Below are 26,535 nucleotides of genomic sequence, written 5' to 3' on the forward strand. Positions count from 1 at the left end.
TGGATACTCTCGACACCTTAATTAAATCATGTGCATCCACACTGAGGGGGTTTCTTGGTTTACAATAAATTAGATCCTCTCAATCCATGTTTCTTGGCTTTCTAAATTAATTCCTCTGAATTAGACCCTTTTCATCCATGCTGATAGGTGGTTTCTTGTTTTTTTAAATTAGATCCTCTTCATCCATGCTGAGGTGGCAGCATAGATCCCTCATTGCACAGAAAGCCAGAGAAACCAGGCCTGCCAATGTCACTGTTGAATATGGCTGGCATCAAGCGTTTTTCTGGAGGAGAAATTCCTGGAAAGTGGAGATGTTAAAGATGTAGTAAACGGCGTAATTATACCTTCGTATACAGTGAGTGCATAGGGAAAGGAAAAAGGGATTGTCAATGTGGATTCATCCCTCGGAGGTAAACATTTTGTTGACTGACTCTCTTCATGTGTGATGAAGAGATTTTTCAGATTGTACTGTACTTCCATAAAACTTCTTTCAGATTGCTTCTCTCCTAGCTTTCTATAGGTTCCCTAAATAATATAAGGGATTGTTTCTGCATTAGGTATCTTAGTTTTGCACTGAACTATTGATGCACTCTGTTATATTTTCTAGGTTAAGCATATTACATCCAAGGTCCCAACAACTCTCTTCAATGATTTATTATTTTATCATTCATAGCTGAACCCTGAAACCTACCTATTATCCAAAATCCTATATCGGTTATTTCGTTACCATTTTCATTGCCTCCCCGGGAGATTGAGAATGAGTAGGTTGAGGAGGTGGGGTTGGATTCGGGAATCGATTAGTCAAAACTACTTCACGGGTCCTGCTGCCTATTCTCTGGCTCTCTAACTATAGCTTAGATCCCTCTGCTTGCTTGTATGTCTCCAGGTGCCCTTCCATATTTTCTCAATACCATATATACTCAGATTGAATCTCTGGGTTTATATTTGGATTCAATATATTTGGTTTATATTGAATTTCTGGGTTATGTTGGACTTAAATTGTAATTTAGTGGCTCAAATTTTCTCAACAGTCACATGTGAACCATATGGATTGTTATTATTACAATTTTCACATCCAGTGGACAACATATTATGTTTGCTTGCATTAAGATTTTTTAAGAAATCTAAAATTGTTAAGGTCATAAAAAAATGAGCCCCGAGAGATTCGATCCCGAGACCCAATGGACGAAATATTACGTTTGTTGGCATTAAGATTTTTTAACAATAGATTTGTTAAGGCCATCAAAATATGAGCCCAGAGAGATTCGACCCTCAGACCCATGGTGTCTTAATAAATCTAGAATTGTTAAGGTCATCAAAATATAATTTTGATTAAAGATTTATTTTATTTTGGGCAATTTTTTGACTAGGTTTAGTTTGAATGATTGAATTATTATAATATTTATTATTTTCAACCAAAATACAATTTTTTCAATTTAACATTTCTATCGGCCTCTCTTTGCACCTTTTGGGGCAATTGCTAGTTATCCATCAATTGGTTTTAAATATTTAGATGTGACGTTTAAGAAAAAACGCTATTTAGATGCAACATTTGGTATTGTTTAGTAAAATAATTACGAGTTGCAATTAAAAAAAGTAAGTTTCCTACTTTTATGTGTATAAATCAAAGCTTGATTCACATCACACCTGACTAAGGGATAGATGTTTAATATTGTGGGATCAGTAATTGATCTAGTACTAGTCCCACCAAATCACTAGAAATTGAGACTTGTGCAACCAATATTTAAACAAAAATAATTAACATTAAGTGAAAATATGTTTTAATTTACGTCCAAAATTTCCCAAAACATTGATTCGGCCCACAACTATCCATAAACAGTATCTTAATACTTAAGAGTACAAATCATATCGACCCAACTAGAAAACAGATAAAACCATAAATCCTTCCAACATAGTCTATTCCAGAAGTACAAAGTAGAAATCACTTCAACCCCCACTCATCAGAACTAAAGCTATGTATCCCAAATAAATATCCATACCTGCACATAATAAAAGTGAATGTATGTGAGCCATAACTGTTGTGTTGTTAAAAATTTGAAGCTATCTATTCCAAATAAATATTCATACATGCAAATAATAAAAGTGAATGTATGTCAGCCATAACTATTCCGTTTTTAAATATTTAAAGCCACTTTGTTCAATAAATGACACCCAAGCCAATAACTTCAATAAATGACACCCAACCCATTACATTGATCATTAAAATAGATCAAAGCACATGGATAAAAAAAAAATTCAAATTCCCAGTCATTAGATCACATCTAATTAAAGATCACACATTCAAAAGGAAGCCATTGCAATCCATGTCCTTCCTTACCACCAATTAAATTCAAGTGCAAAAAACTATAAACGAAGTCCAACCACTGTCGAAGTTGCATTTTTAACATTCAAACTATTCACCAGCCCTGGAGACAAATCATCAATAGAACATTTGACAGTTTATTCAGGTTAGTTATTTCAATTACAACACATTTTTCTTACAATTTTATTTCCATTTCTCACAGTTTTTATTTCAGTTCTTATAGTTTCATTTTCATGAAAATATATATTTTTTCTATTCTTCTATATTCTAAATCATTTTAAAGTTGATTGGAAAATACGACACAACCATAATGAAGAGTATTGGCTAGTATGGCTAGCTACAGATGGAAAAGAATAAAACAACTCCCCCTGAGCAACAATAATCTTAGTAGAAATATTCTAATGTATCTCAACAACTACACTTCTCTCCACGTGTTGTCCATTGGATACATAGATCTCACTGGTCCAATCCCCTCTCTACCCTAAATCTAGCAGAAAATACCATGATGGGTACCATACCTTAAGCTATTGGCAATTTGATTGGGACCATCTACCTAAATCTTTCTCAAAATAACTTTACTGATAGCATACCTCAAGCCATAACAAAATTGAGAGAGATGGGCACCTTAAATTTAGGGGCAAACAATCTAATTGGAAAAATACCGGAGGGCATTGCCACTTTGAACCATATTCAACATCTTTTTCTAAATGAGAATCATGTTACATCTACAATTCTGAAATGCATAGGAAAACTTCATTCTCTTACAAATCTATTTTTGAATTCAAACAATATTTTTGGGAGCATTCGTGAAAGTATTTGTGATTTGGTTTCACTTCGACAATTAGATATATCTGAAAACAATCTAGAGGGACCAATTCCAGATCATATTGGCCAATGTGTGGGATTAGAAATGTTAGATTTGTCCAAAAACAAGTTGAATGGAAATATTCCTTCATCTTTAAGCAATTGTAAATCTACGAGGAATTTATTACTGCACCAAAACAACTTGTCTGAGATATTACCACCAACTTTAAGTAAATGTACTATTTTACAAAGGTTAAAGGTTTCAGAAAACACACTGAGTGGATATCTAGAAATATTATTTCCAATTTCTATAGAAGTTCTCTTTGCTTATTCTAATAACTTCTTTGGACCAATGTACCCAACTTCAACTGCTATATTTAAGAAAAAATAGATTAATGGGTCAACTACCTAACTACCTTGTAACTTTGTATGAATTAAGAGTTTTATGTGTTGGTTATATGGATGTTTCATCTAATGAATTCTGTGGAAAATTCCCACTAGGAACATTGTTTGACACTTTCAACGCTACTTCATTTCAATGAAATGGATGTTTATGTGGTTTAAATTTACAAATATGCAAGGAAAAAAAAAACAATTTATAAAAAAGAACTAAACCAGATCAACATCTTAATCAGAAATATCACTTTGTTTAATTGAAATTCCTAGGTTGTCTGTGAGTGTCTCCAAAAGTGTCAGACTTTACAGTTTTCAACATTAAATTTAATTGAAACAACAGTAATCCATTTCACTTTATAACTAGGTCCAAGAACACAACTAAGGTTATCCTCAACATGCAAACAACTTGCAAAATTACCATCTCTTCCCAATCCAAACCTAGGATGTTTGTGGTCACTATGAATAAAAATAATGACAAACATGAGTCTAAACAAATTAATTCAAATAATAGTAACTACCATATAAACATCTTAACCAGAAAAGCAACCGGGTGACACTTTTTATAGTTAAAATTCCTCTTAGATCTTCCTTCATGTCTGAAGAGTGTTAGCTATAGGAATAACAACAGTGTTGACATTAGGTCTCTAAGTTGCCAAAGAACACAAATGAGAATTCAAGGATAGCCCCAAAGAAAACAAGCAGTGCAGAATTACTTAAAGAATTACAATCAACAATAAGTAGAGGGGTTTGCTCATAGTACCAAAAGGTGGAGACCTAGGGAAAACAAGCCATGCAAAAGTTTATGAAGCATTAGAGTCAACAATAAATAGATGGGTCTACTCAGATGACAAGAATGTAGAAACCCAAATAATCCTTTGGGAAAATTCGATACTAAAAGCATGCAAATACGTGAGTAGATGCAAACATGGTACTTAGAGACGTAATAAAACTAAACAATATTGACAAACATGAGGCTAAACAATTTAATTTAAATAAAAATTTATAAAAAAAGAACTTAACTAACTGTTTATAAAATAACAGTTGAAATTCCTAGGATGTCTGTGAATGTCTCCAAAAGTGTCAGACTCTACAGTTTTCAACATTTAAGGATTACATTTATTTCAAAAAATAGTAAGCCAATGCACTTTATAACTAGGTCCAAGAGCATAGCTAAGGCTACCCTCAGCAGCCAAACAACTTGCAAAATTACCATCTCTTCCCAATCCAAACCTAGGATGTTTGTATTCACTACGAATAACAATAATGACAAACATGAGTCTAAACAAATTAATTCAAACAATAGTAACTACCAGATCAACATCTTAACCAGAAAGGGAACTAAGTGACAGTTTTTATAGTTGAAAGTCCTCTTAGAGCTTCCTTCATGTCTGAAGAGTGTTAGCTATAGGAATAACAATAGTATTGACATTATGTCTCTAATTTGCCAAAGAAAAAAAATGAGAATTCAAGGATAGCCCCAAAGAAAACAAGTAATGCAGAAGTACTTGAAGAATTACAGTCAATAATAAGTAGAGGGGTCTTCTCATAGTACTAGAAGAAGGTGGAAACCTAGGAAAAACAAGAAATGTAGAAGCTTATGAAGCATTACAGTCAACAATAAATAAGTGGATCTTCTCATATGACAATAATGTAAAAACCCAAACGATCTTTTGGGAAAATTCAATACTAAGAGTGTGCAAATATGTGAGTAGAGGCAGACATGGTACTTAGAGACCTAATGAACTAAACAATCTTGACAAACATGAGGCTAAACAATTTAATTTAAATAACAGTTTATAAAAAAGAACTAAACGAACTGCTTATAAAATAACAATTGAAATTCCTAGGATGTGTGTGAATGTCTCCAAAAGTGTTAGACTTTACAGTTTTCAAAATTTAAGGATTAAATATATTTCAAAAAACAGTAAGCCAATGCCCTTTATAACTAGGTCCAAGAAAATAGCTAAGGCTACCCTTAACAGCCGAACAACTTGCAAAATTACCATCTCTTCCCAATCGAAACCTAGGATGTCTGTAGTCACTATAAATAACAATAATGACAAACATGAATCTAAACAAATTAATTCAAACAATAGTAATTACCAGATCAACATCTTAACCAGAAAAGGAACCAAGTGACACTTTTTATAGCTGAAATTCCTCTTAGAGCTTCCTTCATGTCTGAAGAGTGTTAGCTATAGGAATAACAACAGTATTGACATTAGGTCTCTAAGTTGCCAAAGAAAAAAAATGAGAATTCAAGGATAGCCCCAAAGAAAACAAGCAACGCAGAAGTACCTGAAGAATTACAGTCAACAATAAGTAGAGGGGTGTTCTCATAGTACTAGAAGAGGGTGGAAACCTAGGCAAAACAAGAAATGTAGAAGTTTATGAAGCATTACAGTAAACAATAAATAGATGGGTCTGCTCAGATGACAATAATGTAAAAACCCAAACGATCTTTTGGGAAAATTCAATACTAAAAGCGTGAAAATATGTGAGTAGAGGCAAACATGGTACATAGAGACCTAATGAAACTAAACAATATTGACAAACATGAGGCTAAACAATTTAATTTAAATAACAATTTATAAAAAAGAACTAAACTAATTGTGTATAAAATAACAGTTGAAATTCCTAGGATGTCTGTGAGTGTCTCCAAAAGTGTCAGACTTTACATTTTTCTACATTTAAGGATTAAATTTAATTCAAAAAACAGTAATCCAATGCACTTTATAACTAGGTCCAAGAGCATAACTAAGGCTGCCCTCAACAGCCAAACAACTTGTAGAGTTACCATGTCTTCCCAATCCAAACCTAGGATGTTTGTGGTCACTATGAATAACAATAAACACAAACATGAGGCTAAAAAAATTAATTCAAACAACATTAACTACCAAATCAACATCTTAACCAGAAAAGGAACCAAGATAGCGCCAATATAAAACAAGCCCGACTTAGAAGTTTATGAAGCATTAGAGTCAACAATAAGTAGACGAGTCTTCTCATAGTACCAGAAGAAGGTGGAAACAGAGAGTAGTTTTCCAAGTACAAATACAGTCATGGTATTTTAAGTGTAAAAACAAGTTATCAAAACAATAATCACTGATAATTTTGAAGACATACAACAAATTCAATCTGTAGATTTGATTTTTCAAGGATACTAACATACATGTTGATAATTGGTTGTATTAAAGCAGAAGTATTTTTTCCTTGTATGAAAGCATAATTTTCAAATATTCTTAACTAAATGCATGAAATAAGTATGCAGGTTGTTGCATCTATGGCACAATTTAGTTATGTTTCTCGTACAAGGAGAAGTGCCAGGAGAGTGACAAGGGGTGCCCAGTAGTGATGCCCATCATCAGATGAGGACAGGACAAGTGATGTGAATGTCAACAATGCCCCAAGAAACATTGTTGAGGATGACCATGCGACTGAAGCTGCTGTTGTCACACCATCATCCACAGAGCCACCGTCAATAACAATCTAAGGGGCAAGTTCAACTAAAAATATCAGCGCTATAAGAGGATGGAAAAAAGAAGAAATGTTAGTTGCAATTCATGACATAGACTTTAATGGATACTCAATTCGAGAATCTGCAAAAAAACATGGTATTCATCCCTCATCAATACATTATTGGATAAATGGTCTAACTCATACAAAATGTAGAGGACCTCTTACAGTTATGACTAAAGAGGAGGAGGTCGAGGTGGTTGAGTGTTTTAAAGAGATGGACCAATTGGGACATGGGCTAGAGTTGATACAACTCAAATCAACAGTTGCTCAAATCTATCAAGGGAGGCCAAACCCATTCAAAGATGGGTTTCCTGGTAAATGATGGTTGTTTGGGTTTAAAAAAAGGCATCCAGAGCTTGTATTGCGTATAGTTGAGGACCTTGATAGAGACATAGCATTAAATTTGTGCCTTGCAATTGTATGTAAGTTCTATGACACTCTTTCTAGTGATTACGATAAACATTCTTATGGTGCAGACCATATATGGAACTGTGATGAAACAGTTTTACAAGCATGGAGGAATTGTGGCATGTGGGTTATTGCTAAGAGAGGGAGCCGACATGTGCCAAAGATCTTTCCTAAGAGTAGGCAGTGGGTAACTATTTTATGTTGTGTCAATGCAATTGGTACTTCAATCCCAGGATTTTATCCATTCAAAGGTAAAAATAAAATGAAAAACTATATACAACACTGTGAATGAGGTGCATGGATGGATGCACATCCCCATGCATGGATGACTAAAGAACTGTTTTTAAATTGGCTTTGTCACTTTGCTGCATCTATACCAAGTGGTGTCTCACCTAATAACAAAAACCTATTGATGTTAGATGGCCATGGAAGCCACATGGTTGTACAAACAATTGAGGAAGAAAACAATTTTGGCATCGACCTACTGACATTGCTCACTCATACCACTCACAGATTGCAACCCCTTGATGTTAGTGTGTTTGGCCCTTTCAAGAACTATTTCTGGTTAGAGCGTGTTGCATGGATGGCAAAGAATCCAGGGGTTGAGGTGAAAAGGTTCGAGCTAACAGAGCTTGCAAGTAAAGCGTTTAAAAGGGCTCTGACACCATCAAATATAAAGGTTGGCTTTAGGAGGACATGAATCTGGCCACTGAATTGTGATGCTCTTATGCATGATACTGGTTGTAGCTAGGCGTTTCATGTGGATGGTCAGGAAGAAGGGCATGCCCAAATAGTTGTTGAAGTTCAAGAAGTATATGAACAAGATGATGTGGTCGCAACTGATAATATGATTTCCCTCTCTCAAGGAAACTTATATGGTGAAGATGATTAAACTGTATGTGAAACACAATATAATCATGAACAAATTCGTAGTAAGATGGAGGTCGTTCTACCAACTCAAGAACATGAAACTTCTGTTGTTGATATTGTTAATGAGATTGTTGAACATGCAATTGACAACGACCAATTGACATTGCCAAGCCAAGTAACCCCACCCACATAACATCTTGATTTTTACTAAATCATATGTTGTTAATATATCTAGTTTACAAGCTATTAAATATATTAACTTTAAACATCTTCCATCTTACTCAAATATTATAAATTCACCAAATTAACATTAATATTAATTTTACCAACAAAGAGAATGTACCATCCAAAAGCAATCCATAATAAAGATAAATGGTGAACTTACATAAGATGTTATCAAGCCTAAATTGACACATGATAAAAAGATTATGGAAATGTTCATCGTGAGGGGAAGGCTCCTTCGAGTAGAGCAAAGTCAAATTATATGTAAGGCACATTGAAGAGTGAAAATAACAAGGAAAATAACAAGATAAATTAGATCCATTTAACTCTAGATCTAACATGAGAGGGATTAAATTTCTTCAAGTGAAAACTTCTTTTAGAGTACAAAATACAATGTGTAAATAACTTGATATCCACATAAACTACCTAACATAGATATTGAAATTAGTTAAAAAAATATTGTGTTCAAATATTTTTGAAAAATATAACGTTTAAACATCTAACTCAGATTTTTCTACTTCTAATTTATTTAGATGAAATTATATTATGTCATATGGAAACTAACTAAACATATATAGCATATTAGTCTTTGTTTTTTATTATAGCTAACATTACTTTTCTATTCAGAGAATAGTTTATTTTTACTTCACAAATGTTGAGCATGAATGGATGGACAACCTTACACATAGCCATCATACTAGGTTGTAAAAAGATTCATCTTAAGTATGGATTTAACATGAGCCGAGAGGGATCAAATTTCTTCATGTGCAAACTTTTTTAAGAGTAAAAAATACAATGTCTTATTTTTCATTGTTTAAATTGTATTTTTGAATGCTAAATAGATATATCGGACCAAATAAAAATTTTAACCATAAAAAACTTATTTTCGAAGTTGGTATGGACATAAATAAGTTAACATAGACCTTCAAATAGTTTATTTTTATTTTTTTTAAAGGAGCACAAAACGAAGTATAAGATTTAAACATTTGGTTCACACATTTTTTTGCTTCTAATTACGTTAGAGCATATTCATTTTTTTGTTAATTATATCTGACATTATTTTTCTATTTAGAACATAATAAAAAAAGAAAAATTCTAAAGGGCACAAACGAACGGACAAACTTACACATCCCCTCATTCTGGATTGTAGAATGAAACTCTCAGCGCAATGTTGTTATGCAATTAGGATAAATAAATAGCATTATATTCACAAGTCAGCTACTATGTATATATCATAGTTACCAAATTCGGCCGAATCAAAAATCAAATCAATACATAATTGGGAAGAATTTTTTTAATTATTTTTCATATCTATAATTTTCAAAGCAAATCGTCTTCCATTTCGTCTAACGTTTGGTGATTTCGAAACGTCCATTCTTAAAAGAGAAGTCCTATAAAGGCAGGAGTTGGAATACAAAACAATCCTTCATCCTCGTGCGGGCAATGAGTCATTGGTCGTAAAGAACTATTGATGAGTTTCAAACCAGCAACTCATTAAAGCGAAAGCAATGTCCATGCGTCTTTAAATTCAAATAATGAGATTGAAAACGAGAAAAATATAGTTTGATTCACATGGTGCGTCTTCAACCACTTTCAACGGGGACTCCTTATTTCAATGATGTATGATATGTATGTGTTTAATTTATGTTAAAATTATTGTATTAAAAAATAAAAATAAAAATAAAAATATTTGATATGATTGTATATGTTAATTTTTTGTCACTTAAAATTTGTATTTAAAATATTATTTTTAGTTTTATGCGAGGATTTTGTGCATATTATTTTATAAATTAGAATAGTGTATTTTCAAATCTTTTTGGTTCACTTTTTAAAATTTTAATGTCTTTTCTATAAGGTACTATTTAGCATTGAGTATCATAAATGATATTCAACTATATTTATTGAATTTATGTTTCTATGATCTATATCATGTTTCATGTTATCCCTTGCTTTTGTGGGACTCCCTACATTGGTGAGACCAGTTGCTTGATTAATCAAAGAATTTGTGAACACGCCACTGACATTAAGCATGGTAGGATCCACTCCTTTGCCTTGGCAGAACATGCTGAAAAAGCTAAGCATCACATCTTCATTGAGGATGCCCAGATCATTGCCAGGGTTAGCCATTTCCATCATTGTAAATTTAGGAAGGCCTTAGAAATAGAAAGGAGACCAAATAATTTGAATAGAGACCGTGGTTGGCATATTAGCATAAGTTGGGTCGCTGTCTCGTCTTCTTAAAGAAAAAAAATATTCCTTCTTTGTATGTTTCTTTTTATTTATTTATGTTTTCTGATTTTAATTTTCTCTGATATTTTGAGTATTTTATCCTCTTGATCATTCTTAGCCCTCTTAACTTGTTTTTTAGATTAGACCTTATTTATTTTATTAATCCCCTGTGTTTATTATTAGGCTTGTGCCCCTTTATTTCGACCTTGTTTCTTGAATCTTTCTTTGATTACTTTGAGTTTGAATTTTATTAATTTTCGAATTTTGAAAGTAACTTGAGAATTGATCTCGGGAACGTAGAGAGTGAGCGAACAACGAACAATGGATAGTGGAAGAACAACTAGGGTTGTAGGTTTCTGAGTACCATGGAGGTGCGCAAATGGGGGAGCTCCACTCCCTCCTACAGGCAGGCAGTGGCCAGCAGAGGCAAGAAACCTTTAGAATCTATCAGAGGACCTTTAGGAAACAGAGACAATAATTTGGAAGAGGATCAGGATGTCAATAGACCAAGAGAGGACAACAACATGAAAGTTAAGGAGGAAGAAGACAAAAAACAGGGATCAGAAAACAAGGCACATAAGGGGCCCTGCAAACCCAAAGTTGAGGTCACTCCCAGAGTTGTTTTAAATGATCCCGCCCTACAGGCACACAGAGATCACATGCAGGCCTATGCTATCATTTGTAAATTCATGGGATTATGGCCCATTGAAAAGGCACTAGAAACATGGATCAAATAACATTGGAAACTGAAAGGAAGCATTGACCTACACCTTGGGTCAAAGGGTTTCTTCACTGTGGTCTTCACCAATATTGAGGATAAAGACAGAGTGTTTGAAGGAGGACACTACTTCTATGTAGCAACGAGCCTCTATATGCGGCCATGGATGATGAATTTTGTGCCAGATAGGGAAAGACTTTTACCTCGGTGCTGGTCTGGTTAAGACTCTACTCCCTACCTCTTGATTACTGGCAAGCAGAATCATTATCTGCCATAGGAAATAAACTATGACGTTTTGTTAAAGCCTCTGAAGCCACCAGAAGGGGAAAATACACCTCATTCGCAAGAATATGTGTCGAGATGGGTCTATCAGGAGCCCTACTAGACGAGGTTATATTGGAAGCTTTTGATGAAGAATGGGTGCAAACAGTGAATTACGAACATATTCCCTTTAGATGTCGCAGATGCCATGAACATGGGCACCTTCTTAGAGACTGTCCCCTCAGCAAAATAGACAACAAATATAAAGCAACCACTATGAAAGATACTGAAAGCTTTCGCAAAGTGGGACATAGAGGAAAAGGAGGCAAAAGGGGGCCAAAATAACAACAAACATAAAGACAATAGGCCAATCTAAACAGGTTCCAAGTTCTCGAAGAAGAGGAGGGATTATCAAAGGAAGATCAGGTAATGGAAGGAAGTTCAGAGGAAAAGGAGAAAGAAGAGAATAGGGAACAAGCACGAGATGCTACTAAACAGAAAGAAATAATGCAGAATGATGAAGAACTGGAGATGGATCAAGAAATGATTCAAAGTGAGATGGAAACTAAGGATCAGGAACTGCAAGAAATTCTGGATAGAGAAAACCTAGATCTGGAAGGATTCTTGAAACATGGAACCATCTGAGGGGTAGACTACTTACCTCAAGAAGATTTCAACAGAGTAAAAAAGTTGTTCCTATGGAAAACTTAGGACAAGGGGACGGAAAAACAAAACAACAACGAAAGATCGGACAACGAAGGAGTGAAATCTATGAAAAATACACTAGGACTAGCTCCCAGAAACCCAGGAAAGAAAAGAGGAAGAAAAATGCAGAACGAGCTACTGATGGAATGTGGAAAGCTAATGATTGATTCAGGTAAGATGAAAGACCTATCCAGTTACTCCTTTACAAATATTTAATGATGAAGTTCACATCTTGGAATATGAGAGGTTTAATAAAAGGAAGCAAATATTACTTAGCAATAGAATGAAACAAGAAGCTTCGGATATGATCTTTATCTTGGAAACTAAATGTTCCATTCAACAAATCAAAGATCTTAATAGTAAATGGCTCAATAAATATGAGTTTCTTGAAGTTAAAGCAGATAATACAGTTGGAGGCATACTCACTCTTTGGAACCCCCACAAGATTGGCATTATAGATGTTGAGGCATCTAGGAACTATTTATCAGTGGTTATACAACCTTTGGGAGACAGTGTGACTTATTTGGTCACAAATGTCTATGGGCCGCAAAGACTGGATGATAAAATCAAATTTCTGGATTCTCTGGTAGAACTCAGAGATAGACATGTAGGAGTTCCCTGGATTATGGGTGGGGACTTCAACATGATCAAATCACTCTTGGAAAAAAAGGGGGAACAAGAACCTTAAATAAAGATTCTACATCATTTCTAAATTTCATAGATAATATGAAGCTAGTTGACACTGATATGAATAACGGCCTCTTTACCTAGAACAATAAGAGAGGAGGGGAGGCACAAGTAGCCTTAAAACTAGATAGATTTATAATTTCAGAGGACATTATGCTCACAGACAAGGAAATGACAGTGAGAATTCTCCCTTTTGGTGGCTCAGACCATTGGCTTGTACAAATGGAGGTGCAGGGCATCGACACCCCCAAGAATAGGCCTTTCAAATTTGAGAATATTTGGGTTAACCACCCCGATTTCATCAGTAACATAGGAAGATGGTGGAAAGAGGATCTACACATTTAGGGAACAAGAATTTTTCTGCTTCACAAAAGACTAAAATACATCAAGCTCAGACTCAAAGACTGGAACAAGAAGGTATTTGGAAATGTTTTTTCAGCAAAAAAAGAGGTTGAAGACAAGATGCAGAAACTCAATCAAACTCTTATTGCAGAGGGCTTTGATAGAGTCAGAGATTACCAAGTCACCAAACTTCATCAAGAATGGGAGAAACTATGCAAACAAGAGGAAATATATTGGAGACAAAAATCCAGAGTTTAGTGGCTAAAAGAAGGGGAATGGAATACCAAATTTTTCCATAGATCCACCATGGCAAACAAATCACATAATAGGATCTCTTCAATCAAGGACGAGAGAGGTCATCTTTGCAACTCCCATGAAGATATAGAATCTGTGCTAGTCCAACACTTTCAAGGTATAGCAAAGGAGTCCACTGAAGATAGAGAACTCTCTATCAGAAACTTAACAAGGCATATACCCAGGCTAGTGTCTAGAGAGGACAATTTCAATCTCAACAAGCCAGTGACTGAATAGGAGGTTAGTGATGCAGTTAAGGAAATGCAGAATGGCAAAGCGCCAGGCCCTGACGGTTTTAATGTGGATTTCTTCAAAACCTGTTGGAGCATTGTTAAACAAGATATTTTGAATGTGGTGGAAGATTGCAGAGTGAATAGAACCATTCTAAAGGCACTCAATACTTCCTTCTTATCCTTGATCCCCAAGTAGGACAATGCTCAAACTCCAGACAGGTTCAGGCCCATAGCTTTGTGCAATGTGGTGTATAAAATTATATCCAAAGTTGTAGCCAATAGACTCAAACCCTTTCTCCCTTCTCTGGTGTAAGTGGAGCAATCAGGTTATGTGGAAGGTAGACAAGTTCTCAATAATATCATTCAAGCACATTAAGTGGTGCACTCATTGATAAGCAATAAGAAGGTTGGTATGATTATGCAACTGGACCTTGCCAAAGCTTATGACAAACTGAATTGGACCTATATTAGGAAGGTCCTTCTAGCCTTTGGCTTTGATCATAACTGGGTAAGATGGGTTATGGCACTGGTCACTTCTTCTAGTTTTTCATTATTGGTCAATGGTTCTCCTTCCAAGACCTTTACTCCCTCTAGGGGTCTCAGACAGGGAGACCCACTATCTCCCTTCCTATTCATCCTCATGATGGAAGGACTTGGGCGGTCTATCAAGCATGAGAAAGGTGGGGGTCGTATCAAGGGTATCCAACTTTCTAACAATCGACAAGCTTTGTCCCTTCAACAATTTGTTGATGACACTATGCTGCAGGGAATCCTCACAGTAAAAGAAGCTCTTGCTTATAAACAAATCCTACATGACTTTTCTATGGCCACAGTTATGGAGGTAAATATGTCCAAATCTAAGATTTTTTTTCTTTAATACTAATATTGCTATTTAGAGAAACATCTCTAGAATTCTAGGCTTTCAAAGGGAGATCCGTCCTTCCAAATATCTGGGAGTTCCTCTAACTGTTAAACCTTTGGAAAAAAACATCTGGGAGCCAATCATCAATAAGTTGTAGGATAAAATCAGAAAATGGACAATCAGATCTTTAAACTTGGCAGGGAGGTTGGTGCTGACAAAAGCTGTTTTGCAATCAATCCCGATTTTCATGCTTTCAGCACTTCCAGCTCCAAAGGGAGTTTTACAACAAATGAGAACTATTCAAAGAGACTTTCTTTGGGGCAAGGGGGAGGGGAAAAAGAAATGGGCATTTGTTGCCTGAGATAAGCTCTACAAACCGAAATCTCATGGGGGCCTTGGTCTGGATGACCCAGATGTACTCAACAAGGTTTTAGGAGCAAAATTATGGTGGCAGTGGGTAAAAGAGCCAAAGGCTCAGTGGGCTCATGTCTAGAAAGAAAAATATGCTAGCACTTGGCAAGAAAATGATCATATAAGGATGAGGAGAACCATAAAAGGATCTCACATTTGGAATAAGGCCTAGGAGAATAGAGACTTAGTGTAGAAAAATAGTTTCTAGGAAATCAGAGAAGGGGACCTTGCTCTGTTTTGGGAGGATAGATGGCAACAAGAACAAACTCTACTAAGAGAGGACTTTTTGGACCTAAAGAAAGAAACAAACACCAAAGGGCTTTTTAGGGTTAAAGATTTTTGGGATCAACCCAGTCTAGAAGATAAATGGAGAACCTGGAAGAACATAGAACCTAGGGATGAAAACCCCTTGAAAGAAAAAACAGAGGCACTACTGTGAATTTTGGATCAAAGGAAGATTCTGGTTTCTGAAGGACATGAGCAACTCAGATGGGGCAACAATAAAGAAGGAACCTTCAATATCAAGGAAGCCAAGAAAGTGTCTCTAGAGCTGGACTCCCAAGTTCCAAACAAGGTGTGGCAGAACCTCTGGAAATATCAAGGATGGATCAAAATTAAAATCTTCATGTGGTTGGTTCACCACAAGAAAATTCTGACTTGGGAAAACATTAGAAAAAGGCGTGTTCTAGGACCTTCTAGATGCCAGCGCTGTGAAGCCCAAGATGAGACAATTGAGCACCTTCTCAGTGACTACACCTTTACCTCTGAGTTGTGGGATTCTTTTGCTACAATCTTCCAACAGATGGATACAGACAAAGATAGCATTATCAACACCCTAAATAACTGGAGATGAAACTTTTCTGAGTACGAGCTTCTCCGCTTAGCTTGGGTTTTGACTCCAGGTTTCTTAATTTGGAATGTTTGGAAAGAAAGGAACAATAGACTCTTCAAAAATGTTCACAGAACCACCCAACACATCTTCAAGCAGATCCTCAGATAGCTCAAGGAGATAGTTGGCACCATTGTTCGCAACTCCCCTACAAAGCCACCTTCAGAAAAGGAGAGACATATTCTCTGTCAGTTGAGGATGCGGGGACGTATACCACAGGGAATGGATAGGAAGGTCATGAATCAGCCCAACAAGCCTAATTATTGGCATCCTCCCCCTCATGGTTTCCTAAAATTCAACATTGATGGGGCCTCTAAAGGCAACCTAGGTCTTGCTGGTTTCGGAGGAGTGTTACGAGATAATAATGGTTGTATTCTTCTCATTTTCCACTACCATTTTGGAAAAGCTACTAATAATATGGTTGAATTAATGGTGCTTGAACAGTGTCGAGATTTCCTGAAGCAAGATAAGCTACAAAACATCATTATTGAAGCTAATTCTTAGATGATTATTAATTCGGTTAAAAGAATTTGCTGTGGCACAGAGCCGGAAAAAGTCTCAGGTCACTAGAGGCTAATACAAGTCTTTCAAAGGATTCAATTTCACCTCCTAGATTTACGCACTGTGAGTTTTACTCATGTGCGGCGGACGACCAATAAACTAGCAGACGTTCTGGCCAATCAAGGAGTGGCTTGTACTAAAAACAGAGTCAAGATAATCTGGAGAGAAATGCCTCAAAATAGATTAAGGGAACAATGCCTCAGTCATGCGGAAGAAGATTACAAGGTTTATCGTAACAAGGCCATAGAAACGGGATTGGATTGACCTTTATGCAGAGTTCTTACACAAGCAAGGTCGTTCTAGGTATGCAGGTCTATGCTTGGTATCAGTTTACAAAAGTTTCAGTGGATTGGTGGGATTCAGGGATCCTCTTTTTCTCATGGTCAAGGAAACGAAACTTAGTCTTTCTCGGCAGCCACTTTACTACCCTCGAAATGGTTTCCAATGTATCGTACCACTTTCAAGCAGGTAGCAGTTTTCCTTCTGTGGGAGCGATTCCACTCACCGTCCAACAAGTGGCCCAGGGTGGGAAGGCAATACCGCCCTCATCGCACAGTAATCTTCGGTAAGGTTGGGCCTTGCGACATGTTTAGGGACTGTTGGATCTACTGTGGACATTCGACGGCCAGGATTGCACGAGCATGTTGGTGGGTCATTTTCTTAAATTAACTTCTGTGCTGCTAGCACATTCCATCGGGTCTCACGTGCATCTGGCGGATTTCGGGAGGTGTATGTGAACGAACATTAAGGTTTTTTTTGGACCCGATAATTTTTTCAATTTAGCTTATTGCAGCTTATTGGGCCCGTTTCGGGTGATAATCGGTATGCTTATAGGCCAACCGTATTGTCTCTCCTCCGTTGGATCCTTGGCTCAGGATCTAATGGCTAATTTATGTGTTTTAGCCTTTTGTGCAATATTTTTGTTTCCGATTTAATAGAAGGTTCCGCTTTTGCATTAGCAAAAAAAAAGAATTTCATTAATTTTCATTATTTGATTAATTTTAATTTTTAACTTTTAATTTTATTCATGGCATTGTTTTCGTATAGGTTATATTTTCAATAAGGTCTTGGCTCCATTACTTATTAATAGGGTCTTGATCCCTTTCGTCATTTTTTACTTCGCTCTTTGTTTGACTTTTGACTTTGAATGTTTGTGTTCTTTTTATTTATATTTAACCTCTTCTAGATTAGTTTGAAAAATATTTTTTTTATAAACTAACCTTTGAATTATTTTTTATATACTAGCCCTTTTTATATAAACTATAAATATAATTATTTATAAACTAACCGTTACAAAAGTATGATTTATAAACTAGCCATTTTTTATAGAAATTATAAAAATAAAAATATATTATTTATATATTGTTCGTTTATTATAACCGTTAATTGACCCTGAGTCTCTACACTGCTCTCTATTTATACTCATGACATGATCTACCTCTACATCTTGTCCTGACAATGAACCACACTGGTTGGTTCGAAACATGTCGAAAAATTAATTTTTAATGTGATTATCATCGAAAACATGTCTCAAAAAACTATATATTTATTATAAGATTGGAAAAAATCCATTTTTTTGTTTTTGAAAATTTTGTTGGCAAAATAGATTACATGGTTTTAGTTTTTTAAAGACAGTGTCGACAATATTGAGACCAATTCTACTCAAATGTCCTTTGATCTATTCTTTTGTTACTTAATTATTAGGAAATTACCTCATAGTGTATTTTAGGAAATAACCTCATTAACTACTATCTATTGATTGACCAACAACTAAAAGGATGACCTCTCATTCCATTGACGCACCTAGGAGGCGTTCTTTTCTATTAATATTGATATCTAGTTTTATTTCCCATTTTTATAACATCATTGAAAACAATTTTAGAGGAGTCTTTGAAGCTTTGAATATCAAAATTGTTAATTTCAATAGTTTAAAATTTTGAAAATTCATTTTTTTATATAGTGATAAGATGTATACTCCTACCCCTATGGGGGTGACCTATCGGGTACACACTTGTCACATGCGCGGCCATTGGGGCTCATCCCACCTCCACATGCTCATTAAACAACAACTCATATGTCGACATCGAATTTAATACAGGCGAGTGTTGAACTCACATGCACATTCTGCAGTTAAATTCATGGGCAAGCGAGTGTTGTTCTCTAGCCTGGATGGTTAGGCGATGAATATTGGTCGGGAGGAGAACAGAGGGAGACAGGCTCTATGGTGACCCTCTAGGGTCACGACCTTGGTTGAGCAACGGAGGGGATGTCTGTGCTAGTTTGGGTTGGGTTGAAATTGGTTTGCTATCTTGTCCTTGCGATCCAAGAACTTGAGTGGTCTTGGTGTTGTCTCGTCTTCATGTCAGTCATGGGCCAGCTTACCTTAAACCTACAACACGGAAGTAGAAGCTTCAGGAACTACCTTTTGTTGTGAAGGATTAGGTATATGTGCTGGAAATTTCTTTCGTTTGTCATAATAGGAGGGGGGATTTGTCTTTTCTTGTCTCGGATCGCTCTGTTGTTGGTTCACTATAAGGAATTACCTTTGGCTCTTGTTTGTGGGGGTGTGTTACCTTGGCCTCTAGTCAGCTCTACTGGTGGCCTGGGTGCCCATCAGGGATAGGTGTCACTACTTTTATTGCTTCGTGCTCTTGGGTCTGTGTTGTTTGTTTTCGTGGGGTAATTGGATGGTGGAAGGCTTCTGCCCCATATAGCTCTTTGGTATGGGTCAACGCTGACTCTCCCTATGTTCACTCTTGTCGTATTTAGATGTTGGTATGCACCCACTTGGGACATCAGATTCAAAGTGCAATTCTTCAACAATTGGACAACCTTCGTTGCAACCACCGCCGCACAAATAACTAGCTATGCATCCTAGAAGCACGAGTGGAACAGATAAATTTCCATATGCATGATCGTGTTGGATATTTTGCAGCTCCCCCTTAATTCCCCCCAACCCCACTCCTTGATATGTCGTTGTTAGTTTTGGTCCTCCAGTGCCTAATCTCAACAAGTCTGGTTAGAACGAGAGAAGAGGGATTGTCAAGATGATCTATGTAAATAATGCTTTTCTGAAAATCTAATGAAAGTTTTTTGAACAACAAAAAAAATATATACTCCCAAATTTTTTTGGTATTGAATTTTGAATAGTCATTTTTTTTTTCTTCGTACTAAATCTCAAATTCCAATTTGAATTTGATAATTATGGAATATATGTATATGTTTTCAATCCAAAACGGTTTGATAGGTTTTAATTGTAATCCACTTAGTCATTTAGCTCCAATTATAACATATAGATGATAACATTCGGGTATGATTGCATGACTCTAAGCATCTCATTAAATAGTACTTGAAATTCTTCTCCGTTTTTCTTCATTCCCAAATTTACTTGGCCTTTATTAAATGCAGAATTTTCTTTTTCTTTTTAACTAAATTTTTCGATTATTGATGAATAAATACAAGGTGTAGATCATTATTTAACATATTTGTTATACATCATCCACGTCGTCCAGTAAATTTGTTAGGTACGCTCTCGAAAAAAACACATTAGATAAACCGTTATGTATCCACGTCGTCCAGTAAATTTGTTATGTACGCTTTCGAAAAAAACACATTAGATAAACCGTTATGTATGCTCTCTACAAAAATACATTGGATAAGTCGTATCACTACTGCTGTAAATTTTATCCTGACAAGACTCCACCAATATATTAATCATGTTTCGGCTATAAATATTTATCTATTTATTAACAAATTTTTGTATTAATTATGTTTTTACCCTAGATATTGGAAATATTAGAAAATAATTAACATTTTATTCATTATTATTTTATTGTTGAAAAGATATTAGCAAAAATTAAAATAAAATAAAAAATCTAAAAAATTTAAATAGAAAAAAAAAAACAAAAACACTATAGCTAAAATCTCTTTACATTATTTTTTTTTAATTGAAATTATTAATCATGTGAAGATGTTTTTCCAACATTACATCATATATATATATATATATATATTCACTTATTATTAATAGAGTATAAGATATATGTTCTTTTAGTTTATGAGTTGTTAATTAATATATAAAATATATGAATAGATTATATTAAGATAATATAAATACATAATTTACTATTAATAATTATTTCTCTTTTTAAATTTTATAAATAGATAATCTTTTTATCAAAATTTAGGTTGTTGTAATTCATATTAAGTAATTAAGAAAATATTCAATATAATTACTCCTTAAAATATTTTTCTAAATACTTTTACTTTTATTTTAATTATCTTATAACAAATAAGACTATTTATTTGTGTATTCAATCCTATTAAATTTAATCATATTAAATTTAGTTGAATATATATAATGTATGTAAATACATTTGATCATTATAAGTCATCTATTTCGTATAAAAAATACATAAAATGAGTCTCACTCGCCTTGCAAAATGATTGCATGACACGACCTCTCTCAACACCACTTAGATATATTTTATACAACGAATTTGGTTAAGCACCATAGTCTGTATAAATAGATAAAACAAGTCCCACTCGACTTGCACAATGATTGCATGACACGACCACCTCTCCACACCACTTAGATATACTTTATACAATGAATTTGGATAAGAATCGTAGCCTATGTAATGCCACTGATATTATTTTTTCTATTGTGGGAAAATTTATCATAATTTAGCTGTCAAATGACACGTGAGGAAAACTATTTTTGGTTGTTATTCTCAAATGCAAACTGACTCATTACCTTTATTCAAGGAAAACCACACCACCTGGAATCACCTGTTGGTGTTCCGCAAGGGGCAAGCATTCACTCCTGCCAGATGTCTCTAGGTCTTGGGCCATTAACCTATTTCCTTACGTCCAAAAAAAACTCTTAACCAAACAAAAGCAATTTTAAAGCACACTTCAAGTTCAAATTGGTGATATTATTATATTCCCTTTTTGCTATTTCCCAAAAGTTATATGATATTATTATATTTTTGTTGTAGCGGCTGCAAACACCCTCCAAAATTTTTCCTTAGCTTCATTTTGGAGCCTCCCTACCAACCATCCTCAACAACATGTCTTGCACCATCAAGCATATAGGCTTCAACTGTTTCTTAGTGTCTTGTCATCTTGTGCATGACAGTTCGCTTCACTCCCCTCACAGGTTGTCATTTTAGACTTAGACCATGTGCTGGCCAAGAAGCTCCCCCAAAAAATTGCACAATTTTGGAGGGGAACCAACCTTCCTCCCATAAATTGTGCAAATCAGTTGGTTAGCCTGTTGAGCTCAAGAATTGCACAAATCATTTCGTTAGACTTCTCTCAGAAAATTGCGCAATTTTGGAGGGGAACCAATCTTCCCTCTAGAAATTACGCAAATCATCCTAGCAACCTGTTGGGCTCTAGAATTGCACAGAGCAGTCAGGCAGTCTTCCTCTAGAAAACTACGCAATCCGACCCACCACTAATGCTCAACCCAGAAATTACACAATTTTGGGAGGCAGCCACCTGCTGACCCCAAAAATTGTGCAATCCCTCTAGGATAGCTAGCCCATATCAACCCAGGAACTGCAAAAATTTTCATCCTAGGCTCGCAAACTAATGCATGTGCCTTCAGGTTGACCAGTTCCCTCCGGGACCGAGAAAAACTGATTTTCATGCACGGGTTTCTCTTCCAGAAATAGCAAAAGGAAGTATGGAAAAGGTATCCCTAGATTTAGGGCTCTAATTTTAGCAACTGGAGGTTACATGCATAGTTCAATGTGATTAATCCAAAATACTTACTTCTACATTATGGATCACAAAAGTCTTAGATTTAGCATTGCATAGCTCATTTTAGAAACCTCTCGCCAAGTGTCACTTTTTCCTAGATTTGTGGCATGTGCGTCATAACCTCAATCTTATCAAAACTCATCAACCAGACGCTGCAGAGCTCATTCCTCATATTGACCTTGCAGCTTTGACATCCCACATTTCATCGAGCAGTCTTCGGTACTTTCATCTTAGCAGTTTTAGGGTAAGTTTATTTTTCATGTCTTGTGCTCCGTTTTTGTCGCTTTTTGTGTTTCGCTTTGTGTGAGTGTTGTTTTCTTGATTTCAGTGAGTTCTTGTTGCCATTTTGATATATGGTAGCTTGTAGAAGCATTGTTTTAGTTTTTGTTAGCATCTCACTGTCGTCACATGCATGAAACTTTTTTTCCACCGACAGTCGCTGTTTAGGCGACCCTCTTCACACACATGCATGCTTTCCCATTTTTTGAGTCTTGCACTTACTATTTGCATGCCTGATCATTCATTCTTGTTTAAACTCAGTATCACCATGCATTCAGACTTCTCACATTTTCAATCGCCCGTCAACAGATCTAGTCTGCCTTAGCCCAGACCTTGCTTTACCCAGCTAACATTACGCATTTTTGGAAGTGAAGGCTCTGCCTTCCCTCTAGAAATTGTTCAAGTTTGTCCCAACACTGACCTCCATTCTTGAATTACGCAATTCTGGGAGGCAATGCCTTAATGGCCCTAGAAATTGCGCAATGTAGTTTGCTGGTTTACATGTCACTGCTAACTCAAGTTACACATTGCACAATTTCAATCCTCAGCAGGCCAGGCTGGATTGTGCATTGCACAGTTCCAGCAGTTTGTCAGCCTCCCAATAACCCAGACTGTGCCTTGCGCAGTTTTGGCAGTTATTCTCCTAGCCTCCTGGTGAAGATTATGAAATCTTCACCAACAGTCACACATGTATGTTGCATGTCAATACTCTAGTTTTTTTTGGTTTGCGACTAACAAATTGCTTGTCATGAGTGTTTCTATGTCTCTAGGTATCACAGGTGTTTGTCTGCCTCCCAGCAACACATGTACGATGGCTTCCAGGAGAGCAGAGTCAAAGACATTGTTCAGAGCACAGCTGGGGATGTAGTCAATCAAGTGTCTATGAACTTGCCTACCTATTAAGACATCAAGTTGTTCATGGACAAGGATATCAAGATGGAATGGCAATGGCATCACAACAAACAACACCATTAGTAGCAGCAGAAGGTAGCACACCTGCATGTGAAAAATGCAATAGGAAGGTTATTGATAGCGAAAGGCAGAACAAAGTTGCAAGCTCAAGGAGAACAAAGTAGCTTTGGAGATTGAGGCTATGAGGCGACGATGCGACAACAGGATCATGCAAAGGTAGAGAAAGAAATAGAGAAGCAGTTGCAGGTGCTGAAGCGGCAACTCAAATAAGAACAAGAGTTTCACCGACAAGAGAAGAAGTTGCAGCGAGAACAGGTACAACAGGAGGTGCAACATGCACAAACTGATGAAACTGCACCCATATAGGCTATGGACCCATCCAGTAGCTAGCATGGAGCAAACAGGGTGATAAGTGTTGTCGATCGCATGCAAGGGTATTCAAGAGCATGGATGTCATTATGCGCACGCATGCGATCCCACCCATTCGCCACACTCACTGAGGCAAAGACAATAGGCAAGTCTAACTGGAGCTGAACATGTATTTCGACAAGTTGATGCGTACGGTAACCAACACACACTTGGAGATCAGCACAGACACTATCCATCAGTATGTTGCTAGTCTAGATGCACTCAAGACAGTGATGCACATATTATCAGACGAGTTGGACAGAGGGGCCATAGGAGTGTACCCTGATGCAATGGAGGAAATAGTTTGCGGGATGTTACCATTGAGCGCACGGAAACCATCATGGACAACGACGCTTGGCATTAGTTCACCATTGTTGATCATCACAAGGATGTTGAAGAGTTGGTCTTACCACAACTGTTTAAGTGTTAGTGATGTCTTGCATGGTTTTCTCAAGCCTATTTTGTCTCACATGGGTACATGTGCAGATTGTATGCAACATCTTTTCAAGTGGAAGTTCAAGTGTCGATAGTTGAATGTAACAATCATAGAGTAATTCAAGAGTCATGAGGGTAGGTGAACTGTCACAAAGGGGAATGTCGAGGGTCACCCCACCCTTTGCTATATATAGTACCTCATAACTCATTGTAGAGGTTTTTGGTCAGCCAAGCTTCCGATAGGAGTATCTTAGAGAAAGCTTGGAGAGTGTTGTAATGATCCTTAGCTTCTCCACAGTGCAGAGCTAGTACATCTCTTTGGAGGAGTAGGAAGCAGTGACTGTAGCATTCCGCTGTCGGGACTAGTGGTTGGTCATGGTTGTACTGTATGATTGGAACTTTCACTTCTTAATATAATAGAGCCAATGTGTTTCATGCATTTTTCGTATTGTATTTCAGCTATATTATTTACTCTAAATGATATACGTATATGTTTTCTTACACATGTGTGTATAGAATCTTTATGTATATGTATGTATGAATCTTACTGAAATGTGTTGTTGGTTTAACCATAACTTTGGATTGTTAGCTTACTTGCCTTTCAGTTTGTGATGTATCCTTTCTCGTGTGTTCCCTTCTTCACCACGTGCTTTCACAGGTTCCCAAGGGGTGCACTCACCTCACTCTCGGTGTCATAGATCTGTTCATACACCTTCCTTGGCTTGTTACGCATGTCACACCCTTTCTACCAATAGGGATATCTTACTTGCCTCTGCGTGCAACTGTGGTCAAGGCGATATCGCATGACCCATTGTTGGGACTCCTACACCAAACGGTCTGAGGTCTAGTTGGGACTTCTTACCAGGGAGGTTCCCTGACATGTTGGTGGGTCTAGCACCATCAACAATTTCATTTTTCGGTTTTTTTAGAACAACTGTTGTGACGAATGTTAGATATCGAGACAAATCCCTTCTGCTTTGAAATGAGTTTTCAAAAGGAAGCATAATTAAATTAAAAAAATAAAGTGAAGCTCGTGAAATATATAATAATTTCTTAAATTTGAAAAGGTCACATAGCTAGCGTTCCTTCCTGCTACTTAGTTTAAATATTGAACTTTGAAATGTATGAAGCAACTTCGACATTTGAACAAGGGGAACAATGTGGCCACCCTTGCTTTGTTTAAATACAGTTAAAATTGAGTCAAAAAGTTATATCTCTCGCAAAGATATAGCTTTACATTAATAAAAATTAAAATTAAAATAACAAGTTATTTGATGATTTCATTCATGTTTATCCCAAATAAGTACATTCCAAGTTAAGGTGGGCCTATGCTACTTGTAAGCTTTGCCAATGCACACGCATTCTTGAGTTACAATCAAATTGTTTTTTAACATATTATACAAATCAATTTCATTTATTTCATGTTATATTAGAAGGTCTTTGATTTTACATAGTTTTAATAGTTGCTAGATGGATTGGTCACTCTCTTCTTCCTTACTAAAACTATCCAAAGACGTATGGTTAAATTAGAGTAAAAAACAATAAAGAGATATCACTTTATATTTAAAAAAATTACAATTAAAGCAGCAAAATAATTCATGATTGCAGTGTTTTTGGCTAGATAGAGATAATAAGAACTCTATTTGTGGATTGTTTTTCTTTATAAACTTTAATGTCATACTTGTCTATTTTAATCTATTATTTGGATAGATTTGTTATGTTAGAAAATTATTAAATTAAAATCGTTGAATTAACTTAGTTTAAACATAGTTAAATTAAAATATGTATTTTTGTTAAATATGTTATTTTTATTATTAATTTGTGTTATATACTTGATTAAAGTAAAAGACAACAAAAGAAAATATTGCAATTAATAAGTGACATCATTATTTATTTTTAGTTACTGCTTTAATTTACTATAAACTTAAAAAAAATGATCCGCTATCTAGTGTTCTTTGTTGCTTAGTTTAATTATTGAACTTCGAAAAGTATGAACCA

This window comes from Pinus tabuliformis, chromosome 7 (assembly GCF_031772625.1).
Source record: "Pinus tabuliformis cultivar Carrire ecotype Pingquan chromosome 7, CPIR1, whole genome shotgun sequence".
Taxonomy (NCBI): domain Eukaryota; kingdom Viridiplantae; phylum Streptophyta; class Pinopsida; order Pinales; family Pinaceae; genus Pinus; species Pinus tabuliformis.